Here is a 21,678-nt window from a genome sequence, read left to right on the forward strand (position 1 = left end):
CCCCACGACCCCGCTCACCGGCCAGCGCCCCGCTCCGCCAGCCCCTCGTCAGCGCCGCTTCCGGCCTCCCCGGGCCACTTCCTCCGCCCGCCCCGCCTGCGGGCGGGGCCGCCGCGCCTCCGCCGAGCCCTGACGGCCTGGCCGGGCTAGCTCCGGTCCGCCGCGCCGCCCGGCCCGCCTCGGAGCGGGGTGCCGCGGTGCTCCTTGCTTCTCTGTCTGTTTACGCTGTGGCTGGTGCCGCCAGTGGAGCCATTACAGATCCCTTACTTGCCAGCGGGGCAGCCCTTGCCATAGACGTAACCTTTAGTTGCTTGGTTATCGTATTTTATTTTTAATATACAACAAATAAACTTGGTACCCCAACTCCTCCATTTCGTTGCTGCCACGCCGATTGTGTATATCCTAAATTAAACCTCACAGTGCTACTACCATCTTCTTAAAGCTTGCATCTCTTTTCCTATCATCCCATTTTACGTATCACCAGCAGCCATCAGAATAAAGCTGGGTGTGAACCTGCCACCGGCCAGTTTTGTGTAACATTCCGTTTTATTTCTCAGCTTTCATGATGCTGCTTCGGGGGGTTTTGAGTGGGGTTTTTTCATCTTTTTTTTGTTTTGTTTTCAGGGATTTTTTTTTTTTTTGGCTGGGGGTTTTTTGGTTTGTTTTTTTTTTTTTGTTTGTTTTGTTTGTTTAGTTTGGTTTGCGGGTTTTTGTTAGTTGTTTTTTTGGTTTGGTTTTGGCTGGGGGCTGGGGGTGGTTTTTTTGTTTGGGTTTGGTTTGGTGTCGTTTAGTTTTGGGGGGTTGTTTTTCAGAAGGGTGTTTGGGGTTTTCTTAACCCAGGTAGCTGCACTCAAATTCAAGCCAATACTGGTTTGTTTTTCAAGTAATGTTTTACAGTGCAGCATATCAAAAGTTTTGCCAAAGTCCATATATATATATATATATTACGTTTAAGGTATTCACTAATTTTGTATATTTAATCAAAAGAAAGTAATCAGATGTATTTCTATGTGATTTTTTTCTCTATGCTGCTAATTGCTCACAGATCTCGTATCCTTTGTATTTTTACTTTTTCCCTTCATTTCTGTTTATTCCATCATGTTGCCAAGAACAGAAGTTACTCTGAAAGGGTGATATTTGCCAAGATCACTGCCTCCTCCATGCTCCCACTGCACAAGACTGGCACTGTGTTTGCTCTTCCTCAGTCCTCTGGCACCCTCCCTAGTTTGTCAAGATATTCAAAAATAACTGAATCCTTGAGTTTGCCATTGATTCTTACACCCCAATAGGACAAGCTTCATTTAGCTTTGCTGAGCTTTCTTCATGCTGTTTATCTAACCAGTCCTTTATGTCAGTCTGAGCAGTCATGTTAACATTTTCATTTCCTTGTAGTTCTCTATTATTTCCTTGGAAATGAAATATTAAAAGAAGAAAAGCAGTCATTAGGTAGATATTTTTTATCCCATTTCCAATAGCTGACTTGATTAAAGTTACTTTATGTGCACCAATTTGCCTGTAAAATTCCATCCTTTTGTCTTTTTAACCCTTTCTGGGGCAGTAACTCACCTTACTTGCTAGCAGCATTTTGTTTTCCCTGCCAGTTTCCTATTTCCAATACAGGGGTTTTCTTTTTACTCTCAGATCTGAGAGCAAATCCCTCCTAAAATCTAATCCTGTTTCACCGCTGCAATCCTTTTTCATGCTTCAGGATATAGAACAGCTACAAAATGTCTGGGTTAGAGAAAAACTCCCCTGATGGGAAGGTTATTCTGTAAACATCCACTTCAGAGCTTCTTACCCCTTCATTTGAAGCACGCTATACTGGCTGCCGTTCCAGGCAGGATAACAAACCAGACAAACAATTGTGTACAAGAAATCCTGTATTCAGATGTCCTGGGGAGATGGCAGCAGGTGCCCACTCTAATTTCTCTTATTTTCCCCTCATTTCCCAACTAGTTCTCTGCCATTTCTGCAGGTTGACAAAATGTTTTGCAACTGGTATAAGTTGTACTTCACCTGTCCATTATTTTTTTCCACATTCAACACTCAAACCCAAATTTCTGCAGATGTTGTCAGCATTTGGCCTGAGTAAAGACAACATACTGGAACACAGGGTCAGTTTTCTGTGAGAGAGGGCAAAAGTAAGAGACAGGATGAAAGTGCTCTTGCAATTGCAGGAGTCCCAAGAACTAAAAGGGTGCCACAAAGGAGCACTGATGCCTATGGGGAAAAATCAGAAAATTTGGAACAGGAATTCAAGAAATATAATGAGGCAGTTGGGATAATCTGGTTTTGAGCAGTTTATGGTATTTCTGTCCAGTCTTACAAGGTTCACCCTGACATGAGTCAGCAACAGTAAATTTTAAATCCTTGCCTGCATTCAACTTCATCTCACATCCCTGGCAAATTGTTTACTCTCTGTGCACTTTGTAGGTTGCCTGAATGGGAGCTGGCCCAACTTCTCAGCACTAGTTTTGCTCATTAAATGCTCCAGGGATAAGAAATTTTCAGCACTCCTATCCCAGATGGATTGTTATCCATCACTGGGCTTTTTAAGGATGGGGTTTTTTTCCTGCACAGAGGCTGTGGTCACCTGTGCTGAATTGCTGCTGGGCCTGGAGGCAGGAGAGAGTGTGTTAGTGGTGAGGGACATTTCTGAGGCAAGCAGGAGAGGAAGCTTGGCTGGATGCTCTCAGATTGTCGTGGCAGTGCCTTGGCCCAGCTCCCTCCCAGGTGGCCAGCGGGAGCCATACAGCCCAGTAGGATGGGGAGAGCAGTAGGGTCATTGCTCTACCCCAGCAAATGCTCTGCCTAGTCCCATGGCACTTCTCAGCGAAATCTTTCAGGGGTTAAAAGGAAAAAGAGAGACAGAAAGGGGACAAGAGACAAAGGGAGGAATAAAGTCAAAAAATGTGCCGTGAAGCTTCTTGCAGCAAAATGCGGAGAAAGTCATTTCCAACTTCTTTCATCTCAGAGATGAAGCCACTAAATAAAAGGGCAGCACAGAACACAAGGGCTTTTAATCTGTCTCATCTCCTTCATAATAACTGCAAATTTTCCCTGGGCTCCTGGGAGTGAGCCTCTTTCCTCTGTCTTTGCCTTATCTCCCCCCTCCATATTTCACAGCCGGCTCGGCTCCCCTCACTCGGCTGCCCCCGGCCTAGTCTCCGAGAGGCCTGTGGGAGCCGCGAGCTCCCAGGGCCTCATTGTTCCCGGCTTGGGAGGAAGCTCAGGGAGGGAATTGAAGGCAAGTCAAAGGGAAACGGCATCATCGCTGCTTCATTAATGGGAACCTTTCAGCAGAAAACATATCAGAGCGAGGTCTTTTCAGAGGCAGTAATTAGCAATTTGGAGCCTTCCCCCCTCAGGAGATGCAGCTGCGATCTAACAAGTGGGAGCAGTGCTCGCCTCCTTTTACGCTTCATATTTATTGTTTTTCATTTTCTCCATCTTCCTTCCATTGTCCAGCCTCCTCCTCATGGCCAGATAAGGGCCCTTTATTAATCACTCTCTTTTAATTCTTCATTAATGATAATAACTTTCTCTGGTGTGCGAAGAGGAGTTAATCTTTCCTGGGTATTGAGAAAGGACAGGGCTGAAAGGGAGGGAGGGAGAGAGGGAGGGAGAAGTGCACGGTGGACAAGGCTGTACTGCCACGCTTCCCTCCCGCCCCAACACCCGGAAGGAGTTTCTGAAGACTTTGGCTGTCAGGTTGCATGTTGCCCACTGGACAATCTTGGGCTGACAGTTTGGTCCAGCTGTGTGGGTGTGGTGGGATGTACCGTCTCTGAGAGATCCAGTCCTTACCAGAAATAGGTGTACATTGGCCAGAGGGAGAGACCTTCTCTGTGCATCTTTGCCAAACACCAGCATCTTGGTGTGACTAACTGGTTTTGTCTACTTGTCTTGGAAGAATGCTCCCCCAGATGCCTTCAAAGCCCCGTTTCCCAAGTCCAAGCTTAAACAGCACCTGAAAGTGACAGAAATGGCATCTGGGAGGCTCTGCACATGTCAAGACCCTCCTAGGAACTTCTCCCTGTGATCTGGTACAATCTATCTTGGATTGCTCCCATCTGGAGGTGCCAGTCTCCCAACACGGACATTTGTGTGAGGTGACCAATGCCAGGTTGGCTCAGCATGGACAGCCCAGTGACAAAAACTGGGTGAAAATGGCAAGGAGGGGGAGGAGGCTGTTGTGGAGTCTGTGGCTAGGTGTGTGAGGCAACAATCAGTGAACACCAGCCCCAAGAACATAGCTAGGGAGGACAATCCAAACACATTTACAGAGCTCAGCTTCTTTTCCTGGTGTTTTGTACCACTGGATTCATACAAAACCCTGCTAGTAAAGGCCATGCAACTGATCTAGTGATAGCTTTCATGGTAGCCCTTTTTGAGTAACTGGGCATGCCACTATCAGTTAAGAATATTTTAGTACTACCAAATATGATGGAAAAAGGGAAGAATTCTACTATCACCAGGATAGGTGGCTCCACAACCTCACTGAGGATTATCAGTTTGGCAATAGTGAGAAATGCTGAGGGAAGGGAGCAAATAACATGCGGAGAACCCAGGAACTTCAATGCAGAAGCTCAAGCAAATCAGTCAATTGCAGAGACAGCTCTGTGTCCTTCCCTTACAGAGTAGGTCCTATCCTAGCTTCACATTCCCATGTCATTCCATGGGTGTTGCCAAAGAAGCCAGTAACAGTCCAAATTAGTGACTACCATGGGCCTGGAAAAATGAGACACCACATGCTCCTGTGACAGAGGTTACCCCAACACCACCAATATCACCGTGTGCCGATCTGAGGCAGTTGTTTGGCAGCACTAGGAATGGGTGGAGAAACCAAGCTGCTGAGGGAGTCAGGGCAGGAGTGGAGAGAGACAGAAGAAAAAAAACCAAAAGAAATCTGATATTTTCACTTTTTTGGTGTCATTTGCAGGGTAAATATCCAGTCTGCATTCTTTTACAGACCATGGCAGTAAATACTTTTTCTCTACAGTCAAAGCTCTTGCTTTTGGCCCAACATCAGGACTCTTGCCAGAAGCTGTTGGACAGACAGGGTCAGTTTATTTCTGGTTACTGGTCTACAAGCATCAGGTGGTGTTTCCCTAATATGCTCTGGTTCCCAAGTGTCTTTGAGGGTACAGTGAAACTCAGGCCTACATTTATGTAATCTGCTGCCAGCATCTTTGGTATCCATTTAATGTGGACTTTAAGGATTCCTGATCATCCCAATGATTAGGGATGACCTGTATTTCAACATCCTGTGACAGGCCTGCGCTTAATTTCCAGTGTCCCTCATACACTACACAGGGATGTCTGAAAGAACTTTCTAGCTATGAACATGAAGTAATACAGAAAGTGGGGCTGGCTTGTCTGTAAAAGGTGTATTTTAATCTTGCAGTGAGTCAGCCTAGTCCCATTAAATGTGGTCTGGATTTTAGGTTTTATTGTTTTCCCACAGCACCTCTACATGAGGCCAAAAGAGTCTGCTTGCACCCGGCAAAAGAAAGAGGCTTTCACACTGTACAGCAACAAATTGGTTTTGTATTTTAAAACATGTATCTTTTCTTCAAACTCACTGAATCAGATCTTCTCTGGTCTAACACTGCTCCGCAGTACTGGAAGGCCAGTAGGGTCTACCAAATCCTCCTCCACCCTTTCTGCCCCAGTAGATGCTCTAGACCTTCTGGGACTGGTGCCTGCCTTCACACATGTGGCACTGGATGGACAAAGTCTGCATGGTGAAGACAAAGTGAGCTGAAGTGAGGGGAGCCAGAAGGTTTGTGGGACCTGGTGTGTATGAACTCTCCTTCCAGTATAGTGTGCTGAGCACTGAATAGCAACGCAGATCCTACCTCAGTGAGGATTCATGGGGACTCCATCACTGCTAGCAGTTGTCTGAGCAATTACCATGTGCAGGAGACAGTGTTGGGACTTGGGACAAGGTGCCACTCCTGCTGATACGGCCAAGTCAAACTCCTGATTGCTGTGAAGAGTACACTAAATATAGGTGTGAGGCAACATAAAACAAACGTGATTATTACTGTGACAGGCAAGAGACAAGGTGTCACAGATGCAGAGTTCCCCCAGAAAGAAATTAATAAAATGAAATCAGCTTTACTTGGATTCTTCCATTGAAAGGACAGCAAGAAGGATGTTAATGCTGTAACTTGAAAGCAAGAACTAAATAAAAAGAGAAACAGAGGGCAAGCAAGGCAGGAAGAAGGACCACTAAATAAATTACAGGATTCCCCTTAATCATGCAACAGAAAATCTGGTCATGAAGCTACTCATCTCTTATCTAGCATGTTTTATTTTATAATTTTGCTTTATTTGCCAGTTGATGAAGGACTTCTGTAGGACTGGAATGATCTGGGTTCTTACTGGAGTGCCTGTCTACCTGTTATTGCTGGTGTAAAAACAGTGACCTCAGAGACACCCAGAGGGGCACATAGCAGTCTACCAGCCAGCCGCAGGGACCTGACTAAATCCTCTGAGGATGCTTTGATGTTCAGAAAAGAAGTACATTTGCCATGGCAGCAGAGAGCAGGCGGTGGTACCAGTGATGTTGGTGAGGGCTGGAGCACTGTGGATGTTAATGTGGTTGGGCAGGAACTGAGTGCTAGCTTGCCCTCAGCAAGAACAAGCAGTGTGTCAAAATCTATAGGCCACAAAGCAACCCAGCACAGCCAGGTGTGGGGATCACCTACAAGGACAGGTAAAGCCTTGAGGAGGCTGGAATTATGGCTTTTGCAGTTATAATGATTCCAGGTTTCGCTTCCTGAAAGTACTCTATGGCCTCTCTTGTTCGTTCCTCTCCTGTTGACCTTGAGTCTTGCTATAATCTGCCTGTTCATTGCAGTGAGATCAACTGGTACAAAGAGCAGCAGGTCTTATATAGAGCTGCAGGGCGTGCCACAAGTCTGCATGAAGTGGGCAGGCAGGGGTTGCCAGAAGGGCTTATTGAGTGCATTGTCATTCCTTATTTGAGGGGAAGGAGAAGGTGCTCTGCTCGATGGGTGTGTGAACTGGGCTGGGTGTTTCAGCCAGGAGCACACTTGTTGGCTGGCATCTGTAGGTTGGGCTGGGTCAGATGGCTTTTTTTAAACATGGAGCTATTTTACATATGGGATTCATCAATGTGTAGCTTTAGAAAGCAGCCAAGAAGACAGCATTTTCTGAGTCATGTGCAACAGCAACTAGATCCCTGGCCCAGGCTGTACTTAACCTCTCCCTGCCCTCCAGACTAGCCTGCAGCTGGTCTCGAGGGCAGGGAGAGGTTAAGTACATAGGGAGATAGGACTCACTACCTTATCTCCATGTACTTGTTCATTCCTCTACCACTGCTTTTTTTTAGCACAGTGTATTTGTATTTGTTGACTCCTTGCCTCTTGTTGCTCAAAACCCAAGTAGAACTGCTGCATGCCCCTGCCCCTCGAGAAGATCCTGTTTGCTGTCTTTCCTGGCTTTTGCCTGCTGCATGCTGTGGCCTTCGACAGCCATTCCCAGCACTGCACCCAGGCACCCCCTTCTCCTACCTCATACTGTGGCTGGGGGAGCCTGGGGTGCTGACATTGCCAAGCCTTTTGGAGGGTTGAGAGCACTTTGTGGTAAGGAAGAACGCAGCAGCATGGATCTGTGGGGAGGGGGAGGGGAGCAGTCCTGACAATCCCCTTCGAATTATAAACATATCCTCTTTAAATACATTTCTAAGGATAACATTTGTATTACTGTGTCCTGTGGCTGCTGATAGGGCCCTGCTTATCGCCTCGGTCTCTCCTCCTTTCTCTGGGCTCTGCTGGGAAAGGTCCCTATCTGGAGCCGAGCTGGCAATCCTCCGCCAAGCAATTGTTTCAGTCCAGGGGAAAAATTAATTTCTGCCTATCGTTAATTGAGAGAATTGTGTGGAGAACTGGAAGGGGGGCTGATGAGGGGAGTGGGGGATGGAGTGGGGAAGAGAGAGATCGTGTTATTAACAGTGTCCCTTTCATAACCAAATACCCTGATTTCCATCAGTGAGATGAGAGGCTCATTACAGCAAGAAGGTGATTAGAGAACTTGGAGAAGCTATCAGGCTAAGCAGGAGAGTGGCAGGGAATTCGGGAGGGACTCCCAGCAGAAGGGCAGCTGCACCAACCAACCATCCCCTTTCGCCCTCCCTGCCATCTCCTCCACCCCTCTTCTCCATGTCAGCCCCAGTGACCCCATACTCACATCTGAGGAAAAAGCAATGGAGAAGTTCCACAGATCAGCAGTTTTAGTGGCTGAAGAGACGCTTTATGTGGTGGCAGAGCCTGCACACTCTAAACAAAAGCCCAATGGAACTGTTCAGCTCCGAAAGGCCCAGCTGACAGCTCGTCTTAAATGCCTTTCCCTGATGGCTAAAGAAGATGCACAAGCGTTGGCCTCCCTCCCAGCTAGATAAGGAGGTCATGCATGGCTATTCAGAGTCTCTCATTAGCTGATCCCTCAACAGGTGGCTAAAAACTAAGACCTCTGACCGAATCACTCACAGAAATGGTGTACAAGGGGAGGAAAACTACCCCAGACCATACTGTGATCCAGCTTTTGCACCACTCTTCTGTGTCTCCTGAGATATTTCCTCTATTTTAGAGGTATCACTGCTGTGGTACAGCCCACCAGCCCCCAAGCCATCTCATGTACCATGTTTATGTCTTCATGAATTTTCTGTCCTTCAGCTCACAATCACTCCCCTGACAAATAGCTACAGAATCCCCTTGATTCCTGACATTGCTAGAAATAACTTTCTCCCTCTTTGTGAAGGTAAGCAGCCTTGAAAATTCATCCAGCCCCCACATAAACACTAGGGGATGAGACTAGGATAAAAAGGTGAACTCCTACCTTGCATGTGAACGATTCTATGAAAAAACCCATCACTTTAATTTTCATTCATTTTTGAATATAAAACTTTGGTATTCCGGACAAATTTTGAGTGGACAGGAAGATAATAATGTTTCTGCTAAATTAGAGTAACATAACCTATTACTCCCATAGCTAATACTAGTTAATGCTTTAGTTAGTATGATTTTTTTGATTGTTAGTCTATTGCTGATAACGTACTTGAGACTGTCAAAAATCTGGTTTTGAGATGACAAAGGGGTCTTTGGCAAGGTTCATATTGGAGAGAAAATCTGCAACAGAGAATTCAAAGTGTCAACTGAGCAGCTGCAGATTGAAAAAAACTATGGGGTCTGAACTGTCCTCTTCCTTTGACAAAAGCCATTCCTCTAGGTTCAAGATGAGGGGCAGATTGTCCCCCTCTATAGGCTGCAGGAAACTCAATCCAGCATAAGACTCACAATAAATTGATGTAAAACCAGAAATATTTCTCACCTAGATCATACAAGAGACCGTGAAGGCAGACAGAAGTGCTCACTGTCACAGTGTATAAAGTTCTGCATACAGTAGCACAAATAATCTCTCCCAACTCCCAAACCAGGTAGATCTCCTACCCCTACTTAGCTTAATCCCTTCTATGCATGACCATGTGTTGAGTTCTAGTAATCTCCAGCTCCTCAGGGCAATCCAGACAGAAGCAAAGAGAAGCAGACCCTCCACATATGGCAAGGCCTCCTGTTTAGCATCAAGTTTCATTGCTGACAAATAGAGGACATGTCCAGGAATATATGGTCACATAGAAAGTTAGCTGGAGGGCATGGTGGTCACCAAGATCCATTCGGTCCTTAGCAAGTTCTCTTCATGCACTTATTCCTGTGAGAAAATTGTTGTCAATGAGCAAATCATTAACAAACAGCTAAGAGTAGGTTCAGAACCAGAGTTAGAAATATTTGAAGCCAGAATCATTTATGAAAGCCTGTATATTTAGCCTTTTTTAACAAAGTGTACATTTCTTGCTGTTTTCTCGTGCAAATCACTGGTAAAATGGAAATGGAGAAGAATATTTGTCATATATAGCTTGTGCGTTGAAATTCTGGGTAACTCATGTTGTCTTCTTCTAATGATGTTGAAGGCTTAGCCTAAAATTTCTAGTATCACCAGTCAACTAATTCATACAGAATCTTCCTCTTTATTAAGAGGTAGCTCTGGACTGGTAAAATTGATAATAAGGCCAACATAGTCTTCATGCCAGCCCCTCAGCTAATCTGACCTCTGGCCAGAGGGTTTCTGGAGACAAACTACAATAGTAGAATAGGCAGTCTGACCCAGGGGCTAAGCACTCAGTCCTGGCAGTTGAACCGAAATGCCCCCTCACCAAGCCTTAAACAGCTGAGGCTCCATTGAGATTGCTATAAATTGGTAGCCTCCAGCTTTGGATACCCAGTCTGAGCTATCATTCTGCACTCACATTGCCCAGGTTTCATTCAAGTGGGTAAGCCTAGGCCTTGCATCTCAAACAAAGAATGATCAGGTATTTGAAAAACCATCTGCTACTGACTGTTTTCTTCCTTAGACAGTATTCTGTCACCATCTTTGCAAGGCTTCAGCAGTGAGGTCTGAGGAAGAGCTTGTATGGCTGCTTCTCATCCCTCCGTCTCTGTCTCTCTGTCTGTCTCTCTCCCTCTGTAGCCCATCAGAAAATAGAGAAGGGGAGAGATTGCATGGTTAGCCTCCAGCTAAATCCATCCCAACTGAAAACTGTGCACTGTCAATTCAGTGACTAGAGTCAGCTTTAAAGAAGAGAGTATAACTGAATGCCACCAAAGCATTTGGAAATATTTCAGCAAGTAAGAAGAAAGCTCCCTGCCTCCCACACAGCTAGTCCTCTGAAACCCTTCCTGGCGCTCACACTGCTTGGGGACTGCTGGGTGATGTAGAAGCCCCAACAGTGGTTAGGTGAGTCCTTGGAGAGAAGGCGATGAGGGTGGTAGTACTGAAAATGAGTTCATAGGGAAACTCCATGCTCTGATGATCTCTGCTATCCCAGGAAATCCCAGAGAAGGGCAAAGTGGGACAGACCCTATTCTGACATTGGGAACATGCACTTTCCAGCATATTTCTTCCAGTTTGGCCCAGAGAAAGAAATGAGATTAGCCAAAGTTATGGAGTGAAAGAAAGACAACCATACAAAGAGGGACAGATAAGCAAGCAGAGAATGTGAGAGAATTTCAGGAAGAAGAGTTTGAAAAACAGATATGTGATTACAAAGGGAGAAGAGTAAGGGTGAATTAGACAGAGAGAGATGGAGGCATGGACTGCGTTTGGAGGAAAGAGCATAAGGGGAGAAAGGAGGGGGCAAAGTCTGAGGCACTCAACGAGTTCAGAACAATCTCTATTCTCTACAGCACTTTCTGTTTAAAAAAATAAAAAAGGAATGATGGAGAAGGGGAGAGAGTCAGACAAGTTTAATGATGTGTGTTCAAAGCTCAGATTGGAAAAATGACAGAGAAAAGCAGCCTGTTTCGGCTCTAATAAATTGTTCTTTGCTGTAAGAGATGCCTGTCGCAGCATTAATACAGGGCCCTAATACACGGGTCAGGGTTAAGTAATTTTCTCCGGCAACTTAAGCGAATAATGAAGCTGGCAGCGGCTAGTGGCGCAGTGGGAGAGATGGCCCAGGCCGCCGGCACTTTGTCTTCATTTATTATGCCAGCTCTCATGATTTGGGTACTGGCTGCAGCAACGGGAAGCCTCCGCCGAGGAGATATCGCTTCATTTCGGCAAGGTAATGAAAGCTGGGATGGGGGGAGGATAAACCAATTTGCTGGCTGACATGGGAAGGAGTGATTTGCAGACCTGGGTAGGGGAGGGGGGTGACCAAGCAAGAGGAAGCACAAGGCTAAACCAAGGGGGTGCTCAAGGCCCTTCCTTAGATAATGGCACCATGTGTTCATGGGGAGGGCAATGGAGCAGGACCAAGCAGGAGGGGATAGTGGAGCTGGAATGCAGCAAAAGTCAGGACCTGAGAGTGTGGGGAGTAGAGAAGAGCCACTAGGAGGAACAGTGGGTGCAGAAGAGACTGATGAAGGAGGAAGGAGCAGGCACAGGTCCAAGGGCTGATGGAAGTGGTTGGTGAAATAAAGTAGAAGTTCATGTAATGGTGGGATGATGAAAGAAAAGCAGAGAGCAGACATATGGGGGGAGGCAGGAGCAAGAAGCAGAGTGAAAGGGAGAGCAAGAAATGTTGTCCTGTCACTGTGGAAAAGGGAAACCCTCACAAGCAACTTGTCTAAGGTATAGATACTCAGGAAATGCAGTACTGGAGCTCACTGAAGTCTCTCCCCACTGAGCCCATCAATCTTCTCATGAGGAAAAAACTTCAGATGAAGTCTAAGGCAACCCTGCAGCGACATCTGCCCAAGAAGAGAGAAATTCGCTCTCTTGCACTGCATCCCCACCCCATGGGCATAGGAAATCCATCTCCAAGTGTACTTCCTCAAAGCAGATTAGCAACAATTTTGTGGCTTAACTCCCAAAACGTGTCACTCTGACCAGCCTGGGCATACTGTTTGCATGCTCACAGTTCCCTCTGATTACCCCTGCATTGCCATCCGCACTTCTGAACATGAGAGGGTATATCCCTAGCAGCTAGGCTGGCATCTTAGTCCCTGCTTTAAAATACATGGATCACTCAGAGAATATCCCTACGTCCTTCAAAATCCATGCTCCCCACTCCCAAAACATTGAAGGGAAAGGAGGCATCAGAACTCTGGCAGAGTCAAATCTGGAACTCTTACACTTTCCTTCCCTCCCCCTCTTCTCGATGTGGGTTAAGGATTTCCAATAAGGACCAAGTGTTGAAGGCTTAACACTGCAGTCTCTGGAGAACCAGGCCAATTTCACACTAATCTTCCCCATGAAGGGAGAGAGCATCGGAAGCAAGAATTACATCAAAGAGAAGTTAATGCTGAGAAGCAGACGACAAAAAGGAGCTGCTTTCAGTTTCAAATGAATACACACAGCTGGATTAAGAGATCAGGCAGCTCAAAGCCTGTATCACAAGCTTTGGTACCCGGGATTTAGCCAGCAGGGAAGAGTTCTGATCTGGGCACTCTTTTGAAAGGAGAGGAGAGTCTTTATGGAGCACTGCAGGTATTTGAGAAGAGCTGGGAAGAAGACAGGAAGGCTGATCTCTTGTTCTGGCCTCTGTTGACCTCTTCTAATAGATATCATGTCAGACTCAGGTAATGAGGTTTGCACAGCCTACATAGTTCCTGAAGCATTTTGGTTAGTGAACAGTTACCCCATCATCTCCTCCTGCCCTGCAAAGCCCTCCTTCCCTCTTTGGTCTGGGGCATTGCAGGTTTGCATGGGGAATAGCCCTCCAGCTGCTGAAATGCAAGCAGTCCTTTCCCGCATAGCAAGAGGTGTGTTCAGCTTCAAATTCAACTCACAAAGGCAGCTAAGCTCCCTGTAATATAAAACACACCTTCCAGAGGACAGGAAAGCAGAGGGTGATTGCAGTAATGTGTCTGTTGTCCCATTTTAAGTGGTGCCAAAGTGAGTCCCAGCACACTCCCCCCGCGGGAGCCTGACAGGTGTAAATCCTGCGATGAATGAAGGCACTGAGCCCTATAAAGCTGGTGTCTCTCCACGCATCTCCGCTCTGATTGACTTGTCGGCTCTCTAAGGCTGACTCTATCAGCTCCTTGCTGCCTCCAATTCCAGGCGTGATTTAGTTTGGAGATGAGAGGTGACAGTTAACATTGGTACTCGTCAGTGTAGATCAGACACAGTCACGCTGTCTTCTCCTGGCTCACTTCCTCACCTCCTCCCCCATGCTTCCCACCCCTTTGGTGTCTCCCACTCCTATCTGTTGCTCTCATTCTCCCTGCCTATCATCATCCAGTCCCTCTGTTAACCACCATATCCTTTTGTCTCCCACCACTATTGCCAGAGCTCATCATCAGTAAATTTTCCTTCACTTGTCTTTTCTGCTCTAGAATAAGAGACTCCGAATGCCTTCTTCAAGGAAACATCTTTTGTGCAAAGACTAGGAACAGCTGTTTTGGCATGTCCTTTCCAGTCCCCTGTAAACCTAAGCGAGCAATATCCAGCAAATACTCTATTTGCCAAATTTAGCCCATTTCTCCACTGACGGCTTGTTTGTTGCAGTTGAATTCTCTCAAGTGTAGTTGCTGTTTGAAATTCACCAAATGTTTTTGAGGAATGAATCTGAGTTTGAAGACTAAAGAAAAAAGGGATTTTGCACTTAGTGTGCAAGATTACAAGTGATTTGTTTGGTGTAGAAGAGGTCTTTCTATTTCATATGATGTAATAACCTAGATCAGCACTACAACCCAGGTTTCCAACACTAATATTCAGATTTCACATCTGGAACTCCTCCTTGATTTAAAATTTTCAGTTCATCTAACATTTCCTGCCAATGTCACTACCTAGAACTGTTTTAGAAAAGGAACACAAGGAATCCCACTTTTTATTAGAGTTAAGAGTTCCGAAAGATCTTGGATGTACTCACATAGGTTTTCTTAACCCAAGTAACTTTCTACTCCATCACTCTTGGTCTCTCATTTCCCAAGCCCATTCAGTTTCAGTCCCTAGTACTTTAAGCAACAAGATTTCTTTAAGCCACACTAAAAAAGACTTCTGTTGCAGCATCACTGAATAGGAGGTAACTCAGTGGACACCATGTTGGTTAGGTTCATCCTTTTCAGTTCCCAGCTCCCACCCTTCTAATTTTCAATATCTTCTGAGCTGATTTCCAGTAAAATATAATATTTTCCTCTAATCCTTGAGCTCTCCTTAGTGTTACTAAGATTTTTGTTGGAATTCTTGGCCCTTCCTTGTTCCTCACTGGGCACTGAAGTTCAAGGAGAAAAGCAGACAATCCAAAAGGCCACAGGGAAGTTAAGAAAGAATGATCAGAGATCTAGAAAACATGGTCTGCAGGGAAAAGGCTGTAGCCAGGTTTGTTTAGTCTAGAGAAAAAGAAGACTGGAGGAGACATGATGGCAATCTTCAAATCCATAGCAGGCTGCTTTAAAGAGGCAGGGTCTTTGGAAAGCAGAAGAAATTGCAGCCTGAAACTGCATCAAGGGAGATTTAGAGAGCTCAGATATCTTTTTAGTTGTATATGTAGTAAAGTCTAGAAATAATTTTTTTAGAAAGTTTGCATAATTTTTCTTAAAGACCAAGTTAGGGAAGCATTTGGAAGGAATCATGTAAGTATATTTTGGCTGGATTAGATGAATTTTTAGCATTCCTTCCTTCTATATTTCCTCTGAATCTGCAAATACAATGACAAGACTCTGGCAAAGTGACAGAGACTACCCATAACCATAGTCCCTTCCAGAAATAAACACCTGTCTGAAAACCTACAGTGGAGCCACACTAGCACATGAATGATGATAATAATATGAGGCATTAGCTAAATCCTGTCTATGACTCCCATCATGGCTATGACGAAACAGAGCAGAGAGAAGAGACACTATACGTGCACCATGATACTGCTGAGAATCTGAAGGAATATGTCTGAAGGAATGCAGGAAATGTTCATTTCTCTGCATGAAAGGCAGGGATGCCTGGCAATTTGGAGCCTGAAGATTACCTACTGCAAATATTGCTGAGTTTCTTTCTAAGTTTGGGCAATTTAGTGATAAATTAAGTTCTGAGCTTCAATGAGGTGTGGCAGTAATTCTGTCCAGAGCTGGTGAGAAAGACAATGTTTAGAATACACTTATCTTTTAATTCGGACTGCATGAATAATATTTACCCTAGCTTAATCAGTGATATGCTTAATCAGTGATATTTTTCCTCTAAACGAAAGTTATTTCTGGCCAATGAAATTTCACAAAGAAGTTCCATCTCTGCCTCTGAGAGACAACTAGAGCAGCACTGATGTACATATTCACCCCCGAGTATGAAGAGATGTCATTCCCTGTACTGTCAAAAACACTAATCAAAGGCTCAAAATGGCACCAGGTACAGCTGTCCATGTCACCATCATCCAACTACAAAAGTTTAGGGGAAGATCTTAGTGATGGGGCACATTTGCCTGTCTCATGAATCTTACTGTGACTCACAGATGACAGCTCCTCTTAGAGGACGGCTATTGACCTTGATGAACCACACTTGCCTAGTCTGCAGGGGCATTCCTGCATCTCTCAGTTCTGAGAGCATGACAGCACAGTACTGTATGTTCTTCACCATCTTCCCAGGCACAGTCCAAGAGCCTAATGCTAAACTTCAGGCTTATAATGAGAGATACCCATGCTATTCCATGGCTCACCAAGACAGTGTGAGCCAGTGAAACCATGGCAACTGGAAGTGGTCTCATGTGTACTCTTGGAGGTTGAGAGTATTTAAGTCCTAGCTTAGGAAACACCTTGATGAAGTGGTTCCCAGTTACAAGACCAAACTAGAAATTCAAGTTTAAGCAATGGAACCTTCGAAGGCACAAGGAACAAAAAAAAAAAAAAAAAAAGCAAAATTTTAATACCCTGGAATTACCTAAGTCAGACTAGAGACAGAAACAGTGAACTCTCTTCTCACTTCCTGCCCCAAAGCTCAGCAGTGCTGGAGTCTAACCATACTCAGAACTATGCTCACTGCTGAGACAATTCTCAACATTATCTTAGCCTCTCCAGCCCCTATGTGCCAGCCAGCATTCTTAATCTTCCCATTGTCAGAATCTAAATTATTTCTCTCATTTATACAGCTTTATGATAGTTGTTCTCCTGTTCCATCCAAACTCCTCTTTTCCAGGATAGAGATATTTACCTTTCAGTCTCTTTTCAACTACTTTTTCCTCATTATTTGCTCTGCTGAAGATCCCATCTCTACCTTGGGGCTCCAAGAGGACATCCAAAGCTATAGACTGCATGGTGTATCTGAGAGACTATTCACCCAGAAAGCCTCATCTTGTCCACAAAAGACTCCAGACAGGGGAGTTGCAGAAGGAAATGAGCAGTGCCAGCACAAGGCACTGGGTTACAGGGGCTGCCAGTTTCTCCGTCAAATCATACCCAGAAGAGCACTCATGCATCTGATTTTTGAATGTCTGAAGGCACTCTGGTCTATGGTGTGTTTTCAGTGTTGGGATGCAGTAGTGGAGGGAACTTAAAACATATTTAAGTGGCCAAAAGCCTCTCCAAACAGAGGGCTGCTTCCTGAAGCCAGCAGCTTTCCAAATTTCCTGTCTTTCTACAGGGCACAAGGTCTCAGTTTGGGGAATAGCCAGGGCTTTACACTTTCTGGTTTCTCTCAAAACCAGAAAGCCCCTGCCTCCCATAACCCGACTGCCCACTCCTGCCTTGTGTCCATCCACTCCCCCTCCCTGCTCCAGCACCGCCCCCCCCACCTCCAGCCCGGGTGACGATCCATGAAAGCCCCCAGCAGTATGTCACAGGGGTGATAATTACATCCCCCCGCTCGCATCATGCCGCCTGCTGCTGACCTCTCACCCCTCCTCTCTTTTAATCACCCCCTGGCATCAGTCACTGTGACAGGGCAGCAGCACGGGACACGTGACCTGTCAGCCCAGGGACATGACTTATAGGGCCCGGCTGGTGGACAAAGGGAAGGGAGATAGGCAGCATAAATCTCCAGTACGAATAAAAGAGAGTGATGGGGCACTCTGCCGGGGCCTGCGTTAGCAGATTCTCGGCCTCTTGTTATTCAGCCCAGAGTTATGGTGATGAGGAAGTGGCCGAGAGTGACACGCGCCGGTCCCAATCAACCTTGTGAAACCTGCCGAGACCTAGAGGAGCCTTAATGTCACACATGGCTGGAGAGCCTCAACGAGGTGGGCAAGGGCCAGGGGAGCAGCCAGACCTGTCCCCAGCCATCAGAGGCATCTGACCAGCAAAAGCTTCCACAGTGAGCAAGGCACTAAGTCACAGAGAACAAGGACCCCTCCCCATCACTTCTGAGCACGGCTGCAGCAGGATTTGCACATCAGAGCACCCACCATTGGCTCAGGATGCAGGCTTCTCCCTAACTGGCATATTCCTCCAAGCTTCCCACCAGCCCTTGCTCACCTGCAGACTGCCCTGCTATGTATCTTTTCCATCTACTCCCTCGCACTCACCTGTTGCTTGGTAGGATGAAATCACAGGTACATCAGTCAGCTGCTTCCATTATAAAGTTACAGGACATCTGGAGTTTCCACCAAGGAATGGTCCTCCACCACACCTCTGCAGGGACATAACTGATCCTCTTGGGACTGTAGAGACCTTTTACTTTTATACGGAGCACAGAAGGGAATGTGTTCTTCCTGCTATGACAGATGCTGCAGTGGACAAAGGGCACCAGAAAGATCATCAACTCCATCCTATGACAGTCACTACTCAGGTTGTCTTGTTCCCCTCAACCATGTACTCCTTAGGAGGGAAAGTGGCAAGGGAGAGCTTATGTCCCTAGTAGTGCTGTAACTCCTCTACTACTTAATCTTCAGAGAACAGAAGTCAGGAATTTTAAGCCAGAAGGAGTAGAAATGAGAAGGAAGCCCAGAGAGAAGAACTGGGGGTAGTTTTGAATATACTGGAGAAGAAATTAGGGAGAGGGTAACAGGTGGGAGGAAGACAGGGAAATTTTAAGTACATTTTCTTTCTTTCGTTTCAAAGTAGTATCTGAAATTATAGCTCTCCATCTGAAAGCCAAAAACTTTGATGACTTTCCTTTGTGCATCATGGAACAGAGTAATGAAGTCCCTTTCCAGCTTTGGGTGCAGTTGTTTCTGACTGAAAACAAGAAAGGGGAATCCCAGTAACCAGGAGAGATTTGGCTCCATAAACATCTATATCTGGGAACTACCATGTCTCAGGTACTCAGAAATGTGAAAGCATTGGGGGCAGAGTGGGAATGCAGTGTGCAGACCTTTTACACTGGTGCCACGTCCCCTGTCCTGCACTGCCAGTGGCTCCTCTAAACTTCAGGTCTCATTTGCACAGTGAAAACATCAACAAAGCCATCTAGTAATGTTGGCTGTTCACTCTGTGCATAAGCACCACCTCTTGACCAACTCCTCCTACTCTTCCCTGAGACCTACAAATTCCAGCATTATGTCAGATATCTCATTTATAAGACAATTGCTAAAATGAGAAGTGTGTCCAGACAGCTATGGGTGAAGGTCTGCCATTCCCTAAGTCAGAGCCTGCTTTTGTACACTAAGATGTCCTCTCACATGTCCCAGGTGAGGGGCCCAGACAGGGCTGTACAAACCATACAGCTCAGTGCCGGTGCCACCACTAAATGAGAGCACAAAGGTGCTGAGACCTTTCTCCTGGACCAAGCAGCCACATCAGTATCCTACTCATATCCTATACCCTCCTCTCCCAGCAAGTAGCCAGTACTGCTGCCCTCCTCAGTTTCCCCACCACTGCCTGCAGTCTCTCAGTCCCTGCACAGCATGAGGCAGATAAGACTCTCTCTCACACAGAACAGACTTTATTTAGGCTGGAACCTGAGGATTAGACTGAACAGGGCCCCACACTTCTCTCTCCATCCTCCCTGAAGGCTTCTTCTCCACTGGAAACTTCCTTTTGGGCCAAGGGGAAAGCCCTGAAGCCCCCAGCCTCCTCACCAGCTGGGTCTTACCCTCTGAGACAGGAGCACACTGCTCCCTACCCTCCTCCCCCCCATCTGCCTTTTAACGATGATGGAAGCTGCTGTCAGTGTGCTGCGACAGTAATAAACACTCTTCTTAATAACACAGGGTGTCCCTCTTATTAAAATGAATAGACTTCAGTGGTAAAGCCAGGCTGCCTGCCTTGCAGTCTGGTGTGGACAGCAACCCTCAAGCAGAGCAGTTTATCTGCTGTAATTACTACAGCAGCTTCAGCTCCAGGACATTCCTGGTTACAGCACTGTACTGTACCCCCAGGCAGAGACTCGGGTGCATGGAGATGCTACCAACACATGAGCACACAGAGAAATGCAGGCAGATAATTGCCTGTGTGCCTGCAAACATGTACGGTAATCTCTGAGATGCAAGGACACAGCAGAGTAGGGTTAAATATATCTACAGCCAGGCTTTTAGGCTTCCTAAATCCCACTGAAACCAGCAGCAGCTGCTGGTGTCACTCTTTCTGCTTCTCTCATACATAATAGGTATATTAATACACCTGTACATAAACCACACTGCATTGAAAGCAGGTAAAGAAAGTGCCTGGTCTGTGGGTGACAATCCTCTCTTTCCCCAGCTCACAATATATCTGCTCAATTTTTCCAGTTCCCTGGTGGATGAGAGGTCACAGGATAAATATGTTCAGGTTTTACATACCAGTGCACCATGTTAAAAAGAACTGATGTGGCACATCCCTTGTGTCCACCCTTTCTGGGTTTTGGATCTCAGTTAATGTACTGGTTTCTCCCTCTTTGGAAGGCTGTCCATTTCCCAAGCATCAAATTCAGATGATCTTTGTATCTCAAGCACTGACTCTCTTTTCACCATGCATACTGTAGCCAAACACCAAGTTTGGAATCCACATGACAGTGAAGGATACCATGTGACATGATGTTCTGCCAGAGGTTCTTTTGGAGGTATGTTTGGACTGGCTATTACACAGTGGCCTCTGTGCAAGAATTCTTGCCTGGGAAACCAAAGCACTCCCCTCCTCTGCAGATCTAGTTTATGTTCTTAGCCTTTACTACGCTGGCTGATTCTGTAAATGTGCCCAACATTGACCTGAGTGAGGCTACATGTATGCAGAAGAAAAGCTGCCCTAGGAAGCATTTTCCTCTTTTGAGCTCTCTCAAACAGAGATTATCCAAGGGGAAAATCTATCAGAAAGACAAATGACAGTAGCGCATCCCAGCATCCACTCTGCTGCCAACTCGGAGCAGTTCTCTGGGCTGCAGAGACTCAGCAAGGCCAAATCTGGTCCACTGCATCTCACCCTTTCAGGAGCAAGCACAGAGGAGCAGTGCACAGCTATTGCATCATTTCTCTCCCTCTTCAGTGCAGTAAGGCAGGTTTCTGCATCACTGTCACCATCAGACCTCAAAGAGCTCACACACAGGATTCCAGCATTCAGAACACCTAACTCCATCTACCCTTGCAGTGTTCCTCATAAAACAGCCCACGCAAAACACAAAGCTAGCGGTGGGCAATTTAGCAAATTTGCCAAAGGGGTAGAATAAAAATAATCAATTCATGTGCAGCCAGGAGAAGCAGCTGGCAGGACTCAGGTATGTCTACCTTTACTATCCATGAGAGACAGGCATTTGTTAGCTCTTTCTTAGAAAATATTCCTGGCATGGGATATTGCAATCTCACTGGTTTTGCTGGTGTTTATCACAGCACAAGAGACTAGAGCAGAGGAGCAGATAGTAAAAAAATAAAACAATGGGTGAATGAACCAGTCTATTTCAACCATTGTCTTCCTGGGCTCAGAAGTCAAATGCATCACAAGAAAGCTGCAGACATGCTGTTTCTTCATGTTTCCCAAGTTACTCATATGCCATGTCCTGAACTGTCCATCTTTCTGCTCAGTGGAAGGTTAGCAAGTATATATCAGGGGGAGCAGTTGATGAATGCAAAACAAGACAAAGATCTCATCTAAAAGGCTTCCAAAAGGCCAGCAGTATCCCAGAATCAGTACCTCTAGCTACATGCAAACAGACTGCACCACCGGCGTCCACAGTACTTTCACCTTTCCAGGCCATGGCAGGGATTCTCTAAAGTTCACTTCCCACCACCAGGCCTAGATTTCCAGATCCACATGGCTTTTCTTGCTAAGTCACTGCCACCAAGGGCTACAGGTCATGTTGGGGGCTAGCAGCAAGGCTATG

At 46.0% G+C, this 21,678-nt stretch overlaps 1 protein-coding gene across 3 annotated transcripts in view; it reads right to left on the bottom strand.

Annotated features, from left to right (window-relative positions):
* GPATCH2L (G-patch domain containing 2 like) overlaps nt 1-17,995 on the bottom strand; it is a 65,393-nt gene extending 47,398 nt beyond the window's left edge. For 2 of the 3 annotated variants that reach the window (XM_039553154.1, XM_039553153.1), the window contains exon 1: nt 19-72. The gene's annotated coding sequence lies outside the window, so the exon portion shown is untranslated. Of the gene's footprint in view, nt 1-18; nt 73-17,974 lie in introns of those variants that run through there. The other variant, XM_019293845.3, reaches the window with a different exon arrangement.
* Between the last annotated feature and the right edge of the window lie 3,683 nt (nt 17,996-21,678).

The sequence above is a fragment of the Corvus cornix genome, chromosome 5 (genome assembly GCF_000738735.6).
Source record: "Corvus cornix cornix isolate S_Up_H32 chromosome 5, ASM73873v5, whole genome shotgun sequence".
Lineage (NCBI taxonomy): Eukaryota > Metazoa > Chordata > Aves > Passeriformes > Corvidae > Corvus > Corvus cornix.